This window comes from Equus caballus, chromosome 9 (assembly GCF_041296265.1).
Source record: "Equus caballus isolate H_3958 breed thoroughbred chromosome 9, TB-T2T, whole genome shotgun sequence".
NCBI classification, from domain to species: Eukaryota; Metazoa; Chordata; class Mammalia; order Perissodactyla; family Equidae; genus Equus; species Equus caballus.
This window is the reverse complement of record NC_091692.1, coordinates 82,614,605-82,635,912: the sequence shown is the minus strand read 5'-3', so window position 1 is coordinate 82,635,912 and position 21,308 is coordinate 82,614,605. Positions and strand designations below refer to the sequence as shown.

Sequence of the window (21,308 nt, the reverse complement as noted above, 5' to 3'; positions counted from 1 at the left end):
CACCAGGGAGAGACGAGCTTAGGCCATGGGAGCTCACGGGGGGCTTCTAAGAATGACTGCAGGAGGGACAGTGATGCTGGGAGGAAAAGAAGGTAAGATGAGCAAAGGCAAAAACGTGAAGGAAAGTACGCTTACCACTCCATTGCTCTCAGCAGAGGGGTTTAAGAGCAGCAACTTGGACAGCACGTACAAATAGCCAATGACATATGTTACAACAAATTAAGCAATAGCAGCATTTGAAACTGAGGTTTTCTGATATGACTTGATATTTTCCCAGTATTACTATTACTTAAATGCCTCCTGAAATGTAAGCCACAAGGAGCTTGTCTGCCTGCTTCCTCGTCCACCCACCACCATTAACTGAGGGTCTATCATGCTTGGTGGGCCCCGTGGACACCAAGATCGGTAAGGCAGGGCAGAATCCCTGACCTAAAGGACTCACTGGCTAGTGTTGGGACAGAAAGTGCCATTAAAAGACAGTGGGATAAGTTCTGTGAGCTTCAGCAGTGGGCTCCAGAGAAGAAAGGCCATTCCAAGCAGGGAAGGGAGCTCCTGCGAGGGCCACAGGCAAGAGACATCCAAGTGTTTGGCTCAGGAACGCTGGGGGAGAGGAAGCTGGCAGTGGACGGGACACAAGGCAGACCTGGATGACACCAGACACTGCTAATCAGTGGCCCTTCCACAGCAGCAAGGTGTCAGGGCACTTGTTAAAATGTATGCTCTCCATATGTGAATTATAAACATATAATAGTTTTGACAAGATTTCTCAGGGTAAGTCATATCTTGTGATGAGGTACTGTGTGCTCTCCCCAGCTTGTCTGCTCATCCTTGCCCTTCATGTCAATTGTAAATTCAGGGCTAGAGCTATAAATAAGTTTTCAGAGACTCCTTTTATTAAAAACCTTTGGTCTGATTTCAGATCCTAAGATGTCTTAAGCACTGTGATGGCCTGATTCAGTCCTTATCAAAAAACCTTTTCCATAAACATCCCATTTCATCATACGTACCGTATTTATTTCTCCTGTAGTAAATTTCATTTTGAATCCTACTACTGACAGGCACTGTAGTTTGAAAGGATAGACAGCCTGAAGGCAGATTCAAAAGTAAAGTTTAAAACACTCAGGGTTTTATAACGCAGGCTTTTGTCTCATACAACATTAACTATATAATTGCTAACTTGATTTTTCTTTTCTTCTCTATATTGCTCCTGAGGTTCCAATGAAACATTAGCTCCATGGCTAATGAAATTCAGAAAAGGACTATTGGTTTTTTTAACGCAATAGATGCCTGCACACTGCTGTCAGAACAAATAAGATTCGTTACTCCTGGGGCTGGCCCCGTGGCCGAGTGGTTAAGTTCTCGTGCTCTGCTGTAGGCGGCCCAGTGTTTCGTCGGTTCCAATCCTGGGCGCGGACATGGCACTGCTCATCAAACCATGCTGAGGCAGAGTCCCACATGCCACAACTAGAAGAACCCACAACTAAGAATACACAACTATGTACCGGGGGGCTTTGGGGAGAAAAAGGAAAAAAATAAAACATTAAAAAAAAAAAAAAAGATTCGTTGCTCCTAAGTGCAAAAAGGACACAGTTTCCAAAGGAGAAGTGAGAAGAAAATTCGAGCAAAGGGGACTTTGGCAAATCTGGTAGGAAGAACCTTTTGTCTTCTGTTGATCTGATGTATGAGAAATATTTTCAAGAGCTTTTATATAAAAGGCAATTTTTTTCCAACTAACATCTAGGGTCAAAAAACACGGTGCCTTCAAGTTAACTGTTTGACAATTAGAAGAAACTAGTCCTTTGGTGGAAAATGCACCGTAATGATGAAGTTATCAGCTCTGCCACCTGTCAGCTAGGTGACCTGGCAGGTGGAGCCACTTACGCTTTCCTTCTTGACCTTGTTCCTTCTGCAACCTAAGAAAAAAGGGATGAGAATAGGAAGGAGGGTAGACTCTATAGTCTCAAAAACCCATTCCAGTTTTAAATCCTTTATCCTTACAATCATTATCGAGATTTTACTGTGAGAGGAATCAGACTACCTTAAAAACAAACATAGGTTTTCATGAATATTTACGCAGTCAACTCAAATCACTCCTCATACTGATTTCAAGGCAAACTCGTTGCCTTCAAGTCAACCTATTTGCAAACCAAACTTGCGCAACATCCTAATTTATGTTACAGAAATAAACGGCTCTTAGTAACCTAGCAAATAAAATTTGGATTTCAAGTGATGAAAACATGTTTCACTATGACCAATATTAAGCATAAATTGAGCAATAGAGATGGTTACCCAAGTATAGCAGGTAGGTGCAATGTGGTTACTACGAACATTTTGAAAATTGTATTCAGGAAGCCTTATAATCACAGCATTATTTTACAAGAGTTAATGGACTACAAAGAAGAATTATGTTCAGACCTGTCATATACTTGTAGGGGGAGTAGGGTTGCAAGTCAGCAACAATAACAGAAATTAAATCAGTGGCTGGAATACATTTTCCCAGTGGATGAAACAGACTTCCTACTGTGCCATAGACACCTACCCTTTTTTTTTTTTTTTTTTTTTGCTGAGGAAGATTTGCCCTAAGCTAACATCTGTGCCCATCCTCCTCTATTTTTTTGTATGTGGGACACCCCCATAGTGCAGCTGGTGAATGGAGTAGGTCTGCACCAGGGATTGGAACCTGCGAACCTGGACAGTCAAAGGGGAGCCAGCAGAATTTTAACCACCGGGCAGCGGGGCTGGACCCAACACCTACCTCCTTTTAAAGCAAAACATTTGCCCATTCTTTTCATACTTCAAGTCAACAAAAACCTCATATAGACTAACCCGATTTTTCCAAATTATAATTATTTTTTCAAAGACTTCTACCAACTAGTTCCAATTCACACAAACCCATAATCTCACAAGCATTAAGTAGCCCATCAATTGTTGAAAAGGGCAAGAAGATCAGACCTGAGACATTATTGAACATAGACGGCCAAATCATGTATTAGCTGGGAGAGAGGATTCCCGTATCTTCCAGATGTCTTGCTGGTATGAATGACTATGTTGCCAACAGGAAAATCAGTTTGAAAATGTGAAAACCACCCACTGGAGCCAGTATTTTTCTTGTAACTATTATTTGAAGATGCACCAACCTGGAAGCCCAACCTATTCCTTTGTAGGCTAAAATGTGGCTTACAAAGAATTTTCAAACAAGGAATTCACATTCCCCAAAAGAGCTAGTTAGAGGCAGCTAATATTTAATCCTCCACGTTCCAGTCAGTGAAATGCCACACAGAGCAAATCAAACTGTGAACGTGGCCATGTGAATTTCCTTGTGGTCAACTGCTCTCATTTCTACTCTGCAACAGTTGCACTCAACAAGACCACCAGCATCCTCATTGCTTCTCAGAATCTGTTCTGTTCCTCATCATCTTTTCATAGCTTCCAACTCTGCACATAATCAGCATCCCTCTTGCCCCATCTCAACTTCTGACTGAGGCAGTGTGGCCGTGTGGAAGGAGCACGGGGTTCAGAGTCAGATCCAGGTGAATCCTGCCTCCCCTAGCTGTCTGATCTCAGGCAAGTCACCACCTCTCAGACCCTCAGTTTTCTCATGTGTAAAATGGGATAAGTCACCTGGCAGGACTGTTGTGAGGATTAAGTATTTAACTGAGTACCTAACTTAATTTGAGTAACTGATTACTTAATGTACTCAGCACATAATAAAGCACTCAAAAGGTTTTCTTTCTTTCCCTTCCCTTGGATTCCAGGACACTGGATGTGTCTGCTTTTGTTTTCTCCTTCCATTCTGTCTTTCCTGTCTTCTTCAAAACCCTTTCAATGATCCATTCCTACTGACACTGGGGTCCTGCTAGGCTTAACTTTCCCTATTCTTTTCCCCATTACAAGGTGCTGTGTGATAACATATTGCCTCTCCTGGTTTGTCATTTTCCTGGTCCTGTCTATTCATTTCCTTATTATAACGTCTCAGTACAGTGCCATATGCACACAGGGCCATAAATGATGTTTTCTGAGGATCTATCTTACCCAATACCACTATATTATCTGTTTAGATGACACATCAACCTACCTAACCACTTTGAACTTTTCCCTTTGGTCAAGCAATGCCTGGTTCTGAATCTTAAACACACTAAATCATCAGTAACTCTTACTACATACGATATATGCTTATCTTTCTTCTGTGATCCTTCCTCTTTTCATTCTCACTGGGTCACGTCACCACGTCAATGATCTGCCAAATAATCTCTAGTCATTTTCCATTTGTCCTTTCTGGAGCATAATTCAGGCTACTGTAAGAGGTTATGTTGGTTCCCCCCCACCCCACCAATCCTGTGCAATATTCCCCCATTTTGCTCCTTTCTTTGTTTATAGACAAAAATGGAAAATTTTAATTATCTCCTGGCTGGCTATCTACACCTTTCCTCCCAATATTCTCAGAAAGGCCTCATGGAAGGAGAGGACACAGGCTTAAATACTGTCTCCCTCAGGACCTCTGTGTTTTTGAGCAAGTTACCCAATCTTCCTGGGTGGGTTTTCTCACCTGCAAATGGGGAAACAACACCTGTCTGACGATAAAAACATTTTAGGTAAAACGCTAAACACGAGGCTTGGCACATGAGAGCTGTCAAGAAATGGGGCAAAGATGTTTCTTAACCCTCCACAACTGCTTCCCATCACCCAAGCACGCCACCACAGTCCTTTCACTGGCAGTGATGTGGAGTGCCAGGGTCCTCCCGTAACTTCCCTCTGGTATAAAACATGCCCAGGAACCTCACCCACTGCTTCTCACCTTCTTCCTAGGTTGCCTCAAAGTATTTCAGAACCCTTTTTAGCCCAATCCTTCTCAAACATTCTCTGCCCACCACCCCTATGCCATATCCCAAGTTCTCAAGGCCTCATCTCAAGATGTCCTTGAGGTGTCAACTCCCAATAAAGCCTTTCCTGATTAAATATAACGGACATTGTTACTTTCCAACCCCTGAGAAACAATTCCGTTTGAGCACGGGGCGATGGGAAGAACCCTGGTCGGATCAGGCCACTTGCTTCCAACTTGCTATGTGACCTGGGCTGAAGCACTTCACTCCTGCAAGCCAGGGAGGCAGACTGGATGTCTCCAAGCTCCTTCCAGGCTGGCAGATTAGATTCTCTGAATCCAATACACTGGGATCCCCGTCTTCTCTGCCTGTCAGTGTTGTTCTGTGGCTGTGTGAATAACCTCTGGGGCCCCCAGCCTCAGCACCCCTTCTCAAGGGCAGAGCCCCTTATCTGGGTAACTCACTCAGCACGGCCTGGAGCGCTGTGCTACAGACAGTGCTTCACGCGTGCACTGAGATGACAACCAGCAAAGCACCTCCAGTGAGGCACAGACAGCCGCCACTGGATGACTCAGACCTCTCTGCAAAATGGCTTAATTTAGCACCCTTTCAGTTGTCTAAAGAACAGACTCTGAGTAAAGAACGAAGTGAACTGAACACCCTTTAACTAATTTAACCTCACAATGGCCCTGTAGGGTCAGGAGTTTTTATCTCTATCACACAGATGAGAAAGTACAGACACAGACAGCTTCAGCCGCTTCTCCTGAGTCAACAGTGAACCCAGAGGCCTGGGGGAGTAGTGGAAAAAACCCCTGGATGGACCAGGAGGGGGATCTGAGTTCCAGGCAGGCCTCTGCCATTAACCACATGTGTGACCTCGGAGGAGGCACTTCTCGGGCCCTTTTTTCCTCATCTGGAAAACGGCCTTGAGCGGTGTTTCCTAAGCCTGGCAAGGTATCAGAACCAGAAGGAAAACAATATTAGAAACAAATCTAGATTCCCAGGTCCACTCTTGGAGATTCTCATTCTGTAGGTCTGGAGTAGGGCGCAGGACACTTTATTTTCTGTATGTGTTCCCATATGGAACAAAGGTCACTGGCAGTGATAAAAGCCTATGACACTGGATTCACAGTTTAGGGTTCCATTCAGACAACTTTGTCTCTTCCAAGTTCCAAAACCCATTAGATCATCTTAGCCTTCTCGTTTTCTCTTGAGGAGAACTCACACTGGACGATTTCCAAGCATATTGCATGGTAGCTTACCACATGCATGAGAACCCAAAGAATTTTGAAATCGAAGGTTGGTTCATAAGACTCACAGGGTCAAATAAAGAGGTAAGCTTGTTTTGACAGAAATCCAAGCTAAAGTGCAGAGCTTCTCCTTGAGCAGGCTTCTTGTAACGAACACGCAAGCTGAAGAGGAAAAGGGAAAGGCAGCAGGCTTGCTGTAGCAACACGCAAAGCTGCTTCTAAAAAGAAAGCCTGTGATACATCTGGATTTGCTTGCCTAAAGCTTAAAGATTCAGTGAAAGTCTTATTAACAAGGGAAGAACTAACCTTCGAATCTGTTCACTTTGTAAAAGGAGCACTCTTATCTAGCGAAGGTCTCCCACGCGTGCCAGGCTCCTCGCTAAAGCATTTCACAGACACTGCTCCATTTCACTGACACCACTCTAACACAAGTACTTTTATTCACATTTTATTGAAAACTGAAGTTCACAGGACTAGCCAAACCCAGGTATATTTGACTCCATAAACCATGCAATACTACAAACATGACCTTAATATCTAATGCACCTAAGGTCAAAATTTCTAGAACACGTAACATTGACTAGGAAGGCTCAGCAAATCTGTTAAATTTCTAAGAATCTATGAATTGGGGACAAAAATATGTCCTTTACAGAATTCTCAAATTTGCTTTACTTAGGGGAATTTGGACAAAGGGGAAATGGATAATACATATAATTTAGAAAATTTGAATCCAACTCCCATTTTTGGTATTGGTGTGCTTGTGTATGTGCCCTTGAAAAGCCAGTCTTCCTGTCTGTGGTCCCATATCAGCGGTGAGGATGACAGGAGGTACCAACATGGCAAAGATGATGTGAGCACTGAGTCCACAAAGCAGCTTTGATCTCTTTAGAGAAAGGTGCCAAGTAAATGAAATATGGGACTACTATTTGTCTTTGCCAAGACCAAAGCTGACTGAAGTTTATAAGCACCCTGGAGACCAGACTTCCTCCATTGCTCTCTCAAATTACTGAATTTTACCCCTGCAAACACGTTTGTGATTGCAAATAGTGGACTATCCTATCCACTGCAACTTGACTGCTGCTTGGAATTTGAAATATAGTAAGCTTGTCTTAAATCACTTGCAAGGGGATTTGGGTTCCCAAACAGTGAAGTCCCTTCTTACAACATGGTCTGATTTTGAAGGTAGCCCCCCAAACTGTGCTATTATAAAGCATTAGTAGGAAAGCGTATACAAAGAACTCAGCTGTTTCCTGTTAAAAAGTAAAGAAGAAAATCAAATTTTTTTAAATTTCAGGAAGAAGAAAATTTATGGTTTTCATCTTTCACAGGCTGAGTTTTCCTACCCTATTTGAGGCTACACTGTCCCATTGCATAGCATTTGACATTTACACAGCGTTTTACAATCTGTTTGTTATCTTATGTTCACAGGCACCCCATGAGGAAGGGCCCTGGGTACCGATAACCATTTCACAGGTGAGGGAACAGTCACAGGAGGCTAATGACTTGTTCGAAATTATGGGAAACCTTTCTTCCTTAATATATGACATTTTACCACCTCTTTCAGAGAGTGTATGCACAAACAGAAAAACCTAATGCATAATGGGAACACGTTGGGGTTTCTCTTTTAGTAGACTCAGGACTCCATTAAAACTGAAAGGAGCCTGTGGCCATCTAGTCCACACCCTGAGCTTTACAGACCTCGAGTGCTCAGGCCTCAGGCTCTTTAGAGCCAGTGTCAGGATAACCCCGACTCATGTGGATCCGAGACCCACAGGTTGCCCATGTCAACTGCCCCTCCTTTTTGCGATGGGAAACTCTAAAGGGCTAGCTCCAAATCCCACTTTCTTTAGCATCTCGTATACATTCAAGGCTTAAGAAATGACTGTCATTAGATGTGGAATTAAATCTAGAGTCCTCCAGGTGCAAGCTTATCAGCCGGTCCATGACGTCCTCAAACCTTAGAGTAGATCTGTGTTTCTCTGAGGCGAGCCTTCCTCCCTGAGGTTTGAGATGGGAGGGCCATAGAGATTTCCAGTCTTCTTCACAGTGGGCCAAAAAGCTAATTCTGTGTTCCCCTAGCAAGAGAGCAGCTTCATTTCCATCCGTCTGAAAGCCACACGCTCCGCATACTTGAAGGTACCCATTTCCTCCCTTTCCTACCTCTTCAACCCTCCCCTTTCAGCTTACCCATTTTTGCCTCTGATTCTCACCCTCACTGGCCTAAAGCTCAGTGGTTCTAGGTGGTGGTGGTGGTTCTTTTGAAGGGGCCTGGAGAGAAATGGCAGTAACAACCATTCTTACTACTACTATCACCACCATCTACACCTACCATCTACTACCACCTACCACTACCACCAACCATTTTACTGAGTGCTCAATATGTTCCAGGCTCTGTGCTCAGTGAATTCTGTGTGAGTTAACCCAATTCACAGTGTCTCCCTACAACCCTATGAGGCAGGTCACAAATATTATACCTGTTTTACAGATAAGAAAACTGAGGCACAGAGAAGTAAATTTGTTCAACGTCACACAGCTACTAAGTTTGGTCCCAGAGGCCACACTCATTACCACTCTATACGTAATGGGGCCACAAGATAAAAAGGGCCTCCAGACTCTCAGGTTTGTCCAGGGGCATCGGAACATGTGTGTTGCTTGAGAATAAGATCATCTGGCAATGAGGCTCTCTATAAGCAAAGGCAGATGCTGATTCCAATAGAAATCAACATAAACACCTAACCCCGACTGTAAACAAAGCACTATATTTGTTCAAAAGGAAATGTTCCTGTTAACTAAATAGAAAGGAAACAGGATATCGAGAAACAATGGCAATTCAAAGGTTTTGTGGCAGCTTTGAAGGAAGAGCCAAGCTGATGCAGCCAGCCCTGCTCACAGCTGAGAGCTCCTGCATGGCGAGCTGCTGCGGGCCCCCAGACTGAAGGAACCTGGGCAGCAAGAGCAAGACTGCATCCGGTTTTAAACACTTCCAAGAACACCCTCATTACTGTCTTAATCTATTAAGAAAGGGTGCCCTGCTGTGGACTGCGGTCAGGCTGGTCTCGCTCTACTTCACACTTGGTTTCCCAGGTGGGGGCGTCACTGAGGGATGAGGCCTACCTTGATGCTGCTGCAACAGGATTCAAGGGTGGTTTTCTCTGGATCTAAACTCACAGCTCAGTCTTGGGTGAGTATGGACAATGCTCCTCACATTTCTTTGGGCTGCAGACTGTTTGAGGGGACGGGTGAGATGTAGAGAAGGCACTGAGCTGGGGTCAGGAGGTCTGAAGGGTCCCACTGAAGCAGTAACCAGACATTTCCTCATCTTTGAGAGGATTGGGACTAGATGACCTGAAATGTTGTTTCTAATTATAACATTTTAAGATTATAACTCCCCTGCCACTAAAAGAAAGAAAGAAAGAAAGAAAACACCAGAAAATGGAAACCCAGCTGCCTGGAGTTAATGGAAAGTCTGACACTGCTTCTGATGAAACACGATGATGGATACCCTATCACTGATTCATGCCAGAAACCAAACAGTAAAGGTTGAGATTTTGTGCAGCAGCCTCTGAATCATATGGAGGATCCTCAAGACCACACTTTGAAAATCCCTGAGTTGGGCTCTCACGAGAGAACTACTCATCACCCACCTCTGGCTTGGCAACTAATCAAGTTCCCAAACCAGCAGGACTCAGCGTCCAGATTTCCTCCAATGAAAACATGTGTCAAGACACTCCTTGTGCTGGGCACAAAACTCAGTCCTGGCCCTCAAGGTGCTAAGGCAGTCATTTACACATTCATAGCTCTTCACGGGCTTTTACAGACATTTATTTTACTTTCTCTTCACTAGAAGTTGATGTGACAGCATGGGAATTGATCCTTCAGTGGGGAATACAGTCATTATACATAGCTCCAGCTCACCTTGCACTAATGCGTGATCTTATAAATGATTTAGGAATCTCTTCTAAGGACAGACGCATCTTGAAGGTTCCTAGAATTGGGTTTAGAACATGCCACTTGCAGACATGATTCTGACAGTCAGTTTCAATGTGATGACTAAAAAAAATGATCAAAAGAATCTGTAGAAAAGAGTCTATGAAGAGTCTTTGGGTGACGTCTGCCTCTTAAAAGTGATTGTCCAAACTGAAAAAACGACTAATGCTATTTCCTCAAAAGTTAGTGTCACTAAAGCAAACACTTTTAAAAAAGGTATTTCCTTGTGCTAGAAAACCTCACCCATAATTATGATAGCTCTCAAATACGGCAATCTTGGATTGAGGAGGAGCTCTTTAATACATACTAATCTCAAAAGATTCAAAGAGAGTTCCTAGATGTCCTATTTGTTAATCCATTCAGACCTTTTCAGAGACATGGAGAATCTTTGTAAACCCATTCATGATAATACCTATGATAATTAGTTACCTAATATGGTTTTGCCTTTAAATCCCTCAACAATTATATACGTATATTTTGTAGTTACTTATACCATCTTAAAGAAATGGGGTCCTTCAGGTCGAACATTCAATCTATAACATTGCTAAAGAAATCTTACTTTCAACACCTTTTATTTCCTTACATTCTGTGCCCAATGTTTATATGAAAAATACTTCTAACCTTCTTAGTTCTGTATCCGCTCTCTTGTAATATGGCTGTAGCTCTCATATATTACTAAAAAGTTTATTTTTAAGCACAATATAAAAGATCTTTTGAAATATTATACACTCTCCAATCTGATCAAGAAATGAGGCATGAAATATTTACTTATTGAAGACAAAGCCAGAAAATCAATTTCTTAACACAGAATAATCTTTAAAGTCTTCTATAAAGGTGACATTCTATAATGATTCAAAAGGACACAACAAACTGGATTATATTTCAATTATATCTTTCAATTGGTAGTAATACTCAATTGGCAATTATATTTCAGTTGATAATTGCCAATTTTTGGTTTTCTCTTTCCTTCTCTCTTTTTTTCTTTTTTTGAGGAAGATTAGCCCTGAGTTAACATCTGCCACCAATCCTCCTCTTTTTGCTGAGGAAGACTGGCCCTGAACTAACATCCGTGCCCATCTTCCTCTACTTTATATGTGGGACGCCTGCCACACCATGGCTTGAAAAATAGTGTGTAGGTCCACACCCGGGATCTGAATCAGTGCACCCAGGGCCGCCAGTGAGGAATGTGTGAACTTAACTGCTGCACCACCAGGCCAGCCTCTCTCCATATCTTTTTTAACCAGAGTTTTCTTTTTAAATTTATAAAAGAATAACTGCATGCAAACAGTTAAAAAATTCAACAGAAGTGAATAAAATGAGAAGTAAAAGCCTCTGTCTCTTGTCCACAAATCCACAGTCCCAATCTTCAGAAATAACTGTTAGGTTTTTGTGTATGCTTCAAGAAATCCCTTACACACACACACATACACACACACACACACACACACACACACAATGTATGTATTTGTATACACACACAAAATATATAAACAGACACATACATAGATACACAGACACATATAATGTCTATCTTTCACTCAAAAAGAGATCATAGGTTAATATGTCTTGTTTTGCACCTTGCTTTTTACATGTAATAATATATTTGGGGGATCATTTCATATTGGCACAAACAGGTTGACTTCATTTTTAAACAAAGCTGCTTAATATTCTATTTTATAGATATTTTTATAGGTATCTAGAATTCATTTAATTAACCCTCTAATAATGAACATTTAAGTAGTTTCCTGACCCCCTCTTTTACTGAGCTATAATTGACAGCCAATGAACTAACATTTAAAGTGTATAACCTTTCTGCTCCTCCTCCCCACACACAGGCAACAACTGATCTGTTTTCTGCCACTTTAGGTTAACCTGCATTGTAAAAAAATGCATATAAATAGAATCATAGTATCTGCTGCTTTTTGGTCTGGCTCCTCGCTGCATGTATCAATACTTTGTTCCTGCTTTTTTGCTGAGTGTTATTACATCCTATGGATATACCCACAGAATGTTTATCCATTCATCAGTTGGTGGACATTTGGATTGTTTCCAGTTTTCAACAATTATAAATAAAGCTGCTATGAACATCTGTGTAGTGGAAGTCTTTGTATGGACATATGCTTCCCATGCCAGGAATGGGATGGCTGGATCATATGGTAGGTAGATGTTTAACCTTTAAAGGAAGAGTTGAATTGCTTTATTGGATTATTTTCTTATTATTGAGTTTTGAGAGTTCTTTTTGCATTGTTTTTAAGTCCTTTATTACATTTGCGACTTACAAATAACATTTCCCAGTCTGTCATTCGTCTTCTCATTCTGCTAAGAATATGGTTCAAAGGGCAGAAGTTCTTAATTTTGATGAAGTCTAACATACATTTTTTGATGTATTGTTCTTTTGCGTTGTATCTAAGAAAGCTTTGCCTAAACTAAGATCACAGTTTCTCCTATATTTTCTTCTAGGACTTCTATGCTTCTAGGTTTTACATTTAGATGTATGACCCATTTAGTTAATTTTTATATATGGAGTGAGATATGGATCGAAGTTTATTTTTTAAATATATGGCTATCCAATTCCCACAGGAGCATTTGCTGAAAAGACTCTCATTTCTCCATTGAATTGTTTTTGCATGTTTGTGGAAAACCACAGAGCTGTCTTTGCACCTTTGTGGAAAATTGGCTGCCTACGTATGGGTCTATTTCTGGATCCTATTCTGTTCCACTAATCTCTTTGACTGTGTCTGTCTATCTTACCACACTGTCTTGATTACTATAGCTTTATAAGTCTTGAAGTCAGGTAGAGTACGTTCTCTCACTTTCTCATTTTTCAGTTATTTTGCCTGCTCTAGGTCCTTTGTATTTCCATATGAATTTCAGAATAAGCTTGTCAATTCACACACACACACAAACACACACACACGAGCTCTTGGGATTCTGACTGAGGTTGCTTGAATCATCAGAGCAATGTGGTGAGAAATGACACCTTAAGTACACTGAGTCTTCCAACTCATTAACATGGTGTATCTCTCCATTTATCTAGGTCTTCTTTGAGTTCTCTCAGCAATATTTGGTAGTGTTCAGTGCGCAGTTATTGCATATCTTGTCAGACATATTCATAGATATTTCATGTTTTTTTAATGATACTATAAGTAGCATTCAAAATTTTTTCAATTTCTGATTGTTGCTAGTACATAGAAATATAATTGATTTTATTGATCTTGTATTCTGCAAATTTGATAAACTCACTTATTAGTTCAAGTAGCTTTTTTGGAGATTCCATTGGATTTTCTGCACAGATGATCATGTCATCTTCACATAAAGACCGTGTTACTATTTCTTTCCAATCTGCATGCTTATAATGTTTTTGCTTGCCTTATTGCACTTGTTAGAATCTCCAGTACAATGCTGAATAGAAGTGGTAAGAGCAGATACCCTTGCTTGTTTCCTTAGAGGACAAGCTTTCAGTTTTTCACCATGAAGGATGATGTTAGCTGTTGTTTTTTCATAGACACCCATTATTAGCTTTAAGGAGTTCCCTTCTATTCTTAGTTTGCTGAGAGTTTTTATCAAGAATCAATAATGGATTTTGCCAAATGCTTTTTTTGCATCTATTGAGATGATCATTATGATCTTTCTTTTTTTGGTTTGTTAATATGGTGAATTACACTGATCAAATTCTGAATGTTAAACTAAACTTGCATTCCTGAAATAAACCCCACTTGGTCATGATGTACTGTCTTTTAAATACATATTTGAATTCCATTTGCTGAAAATTTGTTCAGAATTTTTACATCTATGTTTCTGAGGGATATTGGTCTGTAGTTTTCTTTCTTATAATAACTGTGTCTGGTTTTAGTAGCAGGGTAAAGCTGGCCTCAAGGAATGCATCAGGTAGTATTCTTTTCCTCTTCAATTTTCTGCAGGAGTTTGTGTAGAATTGGTATTATTTCTTCCTGAAATATTTGGTAGAATTCATCATGAACCCATCTGGGCCTGGAGTTTTCTTTGTGGAAATGTTTTCTAACTACAATTCAATGTTTTTACTAGATAGAGCACTATTTAGGATATCTAATTCTTCATGAGTGAGCTTTGGTAGTTTGAGGCTTTAAAGGAATTTGTCCATTATTGGGTTAATTGGCATAAAGTTGTTCATAACATTAACTTATTACCCTTTTAATACGTGTAGCACCTGTGCTGATGTAACTTCACTCATTCCAGATACTGGTAATTATTATAATCTTTCTGGTTTTCTCCTCCTTGGTTTGGTTAGAGGTTTATCAATTCATCTTCTCAAACAAACTGCTTTTGGTTTCACTGGGTTTTTCTACTGATTTTCTGATTTCTGTTTGACTATGTTCCACTGTTATCTTTATTTTTTCTTTTATTTGATTACTTTGGATTTCATTTGCTCTTCTTTTCCCAGATTTTAGCCTGGAAGCCGAGGTGATTTACTTGAGATCTTCCTTCTTTTCTAATATGGGCAAGTGTTTGATGCTATAAATTTCCCCCTAAGTATTGCTGTAGCCGCACTCCATACATTTTCACGTCGTGTTTTCATTTTCATTTAGTTCAAAATACTTTTTAATTTCTCTTTGACCACAGGTTATTTAGAAGTATTCAGTTTTCAAACATTTGGAAATTTTCCAGACATATTTCTGTTATTGACTTCTAATTTAATTCCACTCAGGTCAGAGAACGTACTTGATATGACTTGAATTTTATGGAGAACGTACTCAAGATGACTTTAAATTTGTTGAGACATGTTTTATTGTCCAGAATAGTTTCTTTTCGTAAATGCTGCATATGGACTTGAGAAGAATGCATATTCTGCTGTTGTTAGGTGAAAAGTTCTGTAAATGTCAAGATGAAGTCTGGTGATGATTTTATTCAAGTTTTCTATATCCTTACTGATTTTCTGAATACTTGCTTATCAATTGTTGAAATCTCTGACTATAAGTGTCGATTTGTCTATTTTTCCTTGCAGTTCTATCAGTTTTTATTTCATGAATTTTGAAGCTTTGTTATCAGGTGCATCAGTGTAAGTCCTCTTGATAAACTAAGCCCTTTACCATTATAAAATGACCCTCTTTATCCCTAGTAATATTCTTTTCTCTGAAATCTGCTTTGCCTGATTAACATAGTTGCTTCAGCTTTCTTCTGATTAGTGTCAGCATGTGCTTCCATTCTTTTACTTTTATTCTATTTGTGTCTTTATATCTAAAGTGAGTTTCTTGTAGGTAGCATATAGCAGGAGCTTGCTTTTATATTCAGTCTGATAATCTGTCTTTTAACTGCTATCCTTAAGCCATTTACATTTAATGCGTACTGACATGGTTAAGTTCAAATTTACCATCGTGCTACTTTTTTTCATTTGTCCCATCTGTTCTTTATTCCTTCTTCTCTCTTGCTTGATAACTTGTTTTTTTAAAGATTGGCACCTGAGCTAACATCTGTTGCCAATCATTTTTTTCCTTCTCCTCCCCAAAGAAGCCCCCCAGTACATAGTTGTATATTTTAGTTGTGGATCCTTCTAGTTGTGGCATGTGGGACGCCGCCTCAGCATGGCCTGATGAGTCATGCCATGTCCGTGCCCAGGATCCGAACCAGCAAAACCCGGGGCTGCTGAAGCGGAACATGTGAATTTAACCACTCAGCCACAGGGCCAGCCTCGACCTGGTAACTTTTGCACTGAGTATTTCTTATGATTCCATTTAATCTTCCTTGTAGACTTATTAGTTATAATCCCTTGCTGTAGTATTTTAGTGGTTACTTTACAGTACTTATCTTTGACTTATCACAGTCTACCTTCAAGTGATATTATACTATTTCATGTATGTTATATGAGACTTAAAACAGTCTACTTCCATTTCTCCCCTCCTGGCCTCTGTGCTATTGTCGTATATTTTACTTTAACATATGATATAAACATTATTATTTCTGCTTTAAAAAGTCAATAATCATCTAAAGAGATTAAAATAAAAGGAAAAAATCTTCAAATATACCTATATAGTTATCATTTACAGTGCTCTTTATTTCTTTGTGTAGATCCAGCTTTACATTCGGTATCATTTTCTTTCTTCTTAAAGAATTTCCTTGAACATTTCTTCTAATGCAGGTTTGCTGGTGATGAATTCTTTCATATTTTGTACATCTGAAAAAATATTTATCTCATTTTTTTTCAAAGATGTTTTTTCTGGGTATAGAATTCTAGATTGAGAGTTTTCTTCCCTTGCAGTACTTTAAAGATTTTGCTCTACTGTTTTCTAGCTTGCAATTATTGTTTGTGAAAAATGTGCTGTCATCTTTATATTTATTTTGTATGTAACATGTCTTTTTCCACTCTGATTGCTTTTAAGGATTTCCCCTTTATCACTTGTTTTAAGCAATTTGATTACAGTATGCCTCGATGTTGTTTTCTTCATGTTTCTTGTGCTTGGGATTTACTGAATTTGGATCTATGGGTTCACAGTTTTCATCCAATTTGGAATATTTTCAGCCATTATTTCTCTAAATAGTTTTTCAGTTTTTCCCTCTCTCTTCTCTCCTTTGGGAACTTCAGTGAAACACGTATTTGATTCCTTGAAATCGTCCCACAGTTCACTGGTGCCCTTTTTATACTTTGTTTTTACTTTACTGAGTTTATTTCACATGCATATTTTTGTCTCCCCACCACTTCCATTTGTCTGACTACCACTACTACTATGTCCTGTTATAACATTCCATACATACTGAAAACCAAGCAAAGGATGGAGTTCCATCTTTAAAAACTAAACAAGCATTTTGGACAACACATCTTGCCAATGGAACCTGGAGAATATTTATCAGACGTGGTAGGGAAAGTCCCCACTCTGAATTATAAAAAGGATAGCCAGATATCAACTGTTACAGAAACGAAATAGGATGGAAAATTATCACAAATTGTTTAAACTATTTTCTTTCATTTTTTTTTTTTTTTTTTTAGGAAGATTAGCCCTGAGCTAACATCTGCTGCCAATCCTCCTCTTTTTGCTGAGGAAGACTGGCCCTGAGCTAACATCCATGCCCATCTTCCTCTACTTCATATGCGGGACACCTGCCACAGCAGGGCTTGACAAGCGGTGCCATGTCCACACCTGGGATCCGAACCGGTGAACCCCAGGTCACCAAAGTGGAACGTGCGAACTTAACTGCGGCACCACCAGGCTGGCCCCTAAACTATTTTCTTAAAGAGACTTCCTCCACTGCCAGAGATCTTGAATAGCCTCCTGGTCAGTCATCCAGAAGCAATTCTTCACATAACTGATGAACTTGGCTTCCACTTTGGGAAGAGAACCGCCTTTTTCTATACTTGCTTGCACTTTGGCTCTAATGTCTTCTACAGAACTAAGTCCTTTTGGTGTTTTAAGAGTTTTCCCTGTTTTTTGAAGGATTCTTGACCTTTTGATTTTGGTGTTGATAGTTTGGCGTCTTTCCCATTCTGGTTTTATTTTTGTGCATTTTTGGCTGGAGTATCTCGTACAGATTTCTTTGCTGGAAGTTTTTCTTCAGCTTCCGCCTCATCAAAATCATCATCATCATCTTCATCTGGGCAAGTTTTTACTTTTTTCTGTCGAACCTTGCTACCACTTCCAGGGGCAGAAGGCATTCCAGATATACTAAAGAGTTTCACATCCTTCTCCTCTTCATCACCTGATTCTGCATCTTCTTCCACAGCTACTAAGTGCCATCCACTAATTTGCACAGGCCCTGAACCACACTTCAATTGTAAGATCACAGGTGGTGTTATTTCAAAGCCCCCAAGGGAAACTGTTGGCTGTACAGACATTTTCAAAGTTGCCAGTATTACTTTAATTGGACTGCCTTCATAAGTCATTGCCTCTGCTTCAACAATGTGCAATTCATCCTTTGCATCAGCCCCTAAACTGACCATTCTTAAAGATAACTAGTGTTCATTTTCAGCATTTTCCACCTTAGAGTGATAATCTTTGTCAGCATTTAGTTCACAACTCAAAAGATAGTTCTGGGGCCTCAGGGGGCTCATGTCCATGTCTTCCATGGGGTGGTGGCACACACTTAGGTGGAGAGAAGGTGGATGGAGAAAAACGACCACTGTGAATCACACTGTGGAAAGTTGTTTTTTAAGTCTTCTTTGTTTCATTTTGAATAGTTTTTATTGCTATGTCATCCAGTTTATTGGTCTTTTCTTCTACAATGTCCATGCTATCATTAGTCCAGCCAGTATGTGTTTTTTCCTTTTTCTTTTTTAAAGATTTTACTTTTTCTCCCCAAAGCTCCCCGGTACATAGTTGTATATTCTTAGTTGTGGGTCCTTCTAGTTGTGGCATGTGGGACGCCGCCTCAGCATGGCTCAATGAGCAGTGCCATATCCGCGCCCAGGATTGGAACTGATGAAACACTGGGCCGCCTGCAGCGGAGCGCGAGAACTTAACCACTCGGCCACGGGGCCGGCCCCTCCTTTTTTTAAATCTCAGCCCATTGTAGGTTTCATCACTAGAAGTTTAATTCGAGTCTTTTAAAAATATATCTCTCTCTCTCTTTCATGTCTTTACTTAACAGAGGCAATCATCTTTCCTTTAGCTTTCTGAACATATGGAATGCAGTCATAGCAATTGTTTTAATGCCTTTGCCTGCTTATTTTTATATCTGTCTCATTTCTGGGTCAGTTTCAATGGATTGATTTTTTTTCCCTCATTTTATGTTGTATTTTCCTGCTACTATGCTTGCCCAGTAATTTTTGATTGGATGCCAGACATTGTGGGATGATGTTTATTTTTGTCTTCTTATGAACATTCTTGAGTTTTGTTTTGGGATAAAGTTAGAGTAATTGGAAACAGTTTGATCCTTTTGGGTGTTACTTTTAAGATTTGTTCAGGGTAACCAGAGCTGGGTTTAATCTATGGTTAATTTTTCTCCTCTATTGAAGCAAGACTTTAATGCCCCTGAATTATGAAATTTTTTCCTTTCTGGCTGTTGAGAACAGACATTTATTCCCATCCCTGTGAGTTCCAGGCAGTGTTCTTTCTAATCCTTTAGATTGTTCTTTCTCTGGCCTTGGGTTGTTTTCTCATATGCATGTGTATGCACCTGTATCATCTGTACTCAAGTCAAGACTCAAAGAGACCTCCTTGCTTTCCAGATTTCTGTCTTTGTGCAGCTCTCTATTCTAGTTTAGCCATTTTGGTTTCCCTGGAAACCTACCTACACCTCCTCTACTCAGGGAGACCACAGGAAGGTGCCTTCATTTTGCCTCCCTGTACTGTGGCCTGGAGACTCTCCAGGTAGTAAGGTGGAGCAATCATAGGGCTCATTTTATTTCCTGTCTTCAAAGATCTTTGCCTTCTGATGTGTGACATCCAATATCTTGAATGCTATTGTTTCATATAATTTGTCTATTTTTTTTCCTTTTTTTAAAAGTTTCAGGTGGAGGTTATATGTGGTCCCTGTTACTTCATCTTGATCAGAAGCTGAAGTCTTGCTTCTAGTTGTTGGCTGATATAATACATGCTGCAGTAAAGATCACTGCATACATAGGGGTTTTGATTCAACTTGTGGAGCTATCTGCTGAATAAATTATTTAAGGTGTCATTGTTAGGTTAAAGGTAGGTACATTTTAAACACAGATGATTTTGCCAAATTGCCCTCCAAAAAGGTTTTACCAATCAATGCTCCTACCAACAGTTTCTGAGAAGGCCTGCTTCCCCCTATACTCTACAACACTGAGCATTATCAAATGTGGACATCTTTACCACTCTGATAGGTAAAAGTTATTTTATTTTCATTTCTTTAAAGTTAAACATCTTTTTATATGCTTACTGGTGCCTGGTATTTCTTTTTCTGGAACTGCCTATTTATGTCCTTTGAATTTTTAGAAAATTGGTTTTTCATTTTCCTATTGATTCGTAAGAATTTGTGCAGGAAATTACCCCTCTATCATATGAGTTACAATTTTTCTCTTCAGTTGATGGTTTATTTTCTGACAAACCATCAGGGCGGTTTTTTATGCCATGAATAATTTTTAAATTTTTAATGTAGTCCAAGTTATCAATCTTTTTCCTGTATGGCTTCTGGATTTTGTATATTTTCTGGATGCACATATGTACATGATAGTAACAGTTTATATCATAAATTCATAGTTAATAAGAGAGACAGTTTAGTTTCTTTTTTTTTTCAGTAAACTGAAGTTAGATAACAGTCTTGCTATACTGAGTTCATGTAACATGCTGATCAAGATCTCTGATGGACAACTATCGTTTTTTTTTTAGAGGAACGTTAGCCCTGAGCTAACATCTGCTGCCAATCCTCCTCTTTGGGCTGAGGAAGACTGGCCCTGAGCTAACATCTGTGTCCATCTTCCTCTACTTTATATGTGGGATGCCTGCCACAGCATGGCTTGATAAGCAATGCGTAGGTCCACACCTGGGATCCGAACTGGCAAACCCCGGGCTGCCAGAGTGGAGCACACGAACTTAACTGCTACACCACCAGGTGGCCCCCGCAATTGTCTGATTAATAAAACTTGGAAGACATAAATTATTACTTGTAAACGCAGTTTGGTAAGGAAGAATTTCAAAGCATGGAGGAGTGTAGAGATATAAAAAAGGGATCTTTCCAGGAACCACTGGCTTTAAATGATAGTCTTATTTTTCCCAGAAGGGACCCATATTTAGGGTTTGCTGGGAAGGTGGAGGGATGATGGGAAACCAAAGCAATGGTTATTCTAAAACATGTTGGTTGGTCATAAGATAGTTCCTAAAGCCTGAAGCCTCCCGTGAAAATTCCAGCAACTTCTCCCTCCGCTGGATGAGCAATGTACTTACTGCCAGTGTCACAAACATACTTAGAATAGTCTTTGTAACTTGTCATATATTTTCTTCATTTTGTTGCCTAATTGCTTTCGGGAAGTTCCATTTTCCCAACCAGGCGGTTAGCCACTTGAGAGTAGGGCCTTGGGTCATATGCTTCCCACAGTAATGAGCTTAGACACATATAGTTGAATTGGGTTGTACTGAGCTTCTAAGCATGTGCTGTTGAAGTTAGGGAAACTGTGTAGAAATTACCTCAAATTAGAAGAACAGAATCCAAGAGGAGGGTCTGCTATTCGTTTGCTTAACCAGGGACGGCGCTTGTCATCATCAAGCATTAGACACAGGCAACTGTCTAACAAGGAAAATGAACGCAGGGGCGCCGGAAGGGAAGACCCTTCCACAGAAAATACAAGTGCTAAAGAGATCAAGTTTTCTCTTAGCGCAGTTAC

At 40.1% G+C, this 21,308-nt stretch overlaps 1 protein-coding gene and 1 pseudogene across 4 annotated transcripts in view; both read right to left on the bottom strand.

Annotated features, from left to right (window-relative positions):
* NSMCE2 (NSE2 (MMS21) homolog, SMC5-SMC6 complex SUMO ligase) overlaps positions 1-21,308 on the bottom strand; it is a 226,572-nt gene that overhangs the window by 27,269 nt on the left and 177,995 nt on the right. The gene's annotated exons all lie outside the window — the stretch shown is intronic.
* LOC100630361 (nucleophosmin pseudogene) lies at positions 17,109-19,672 on the bottom strand (annotated as a pseudogene).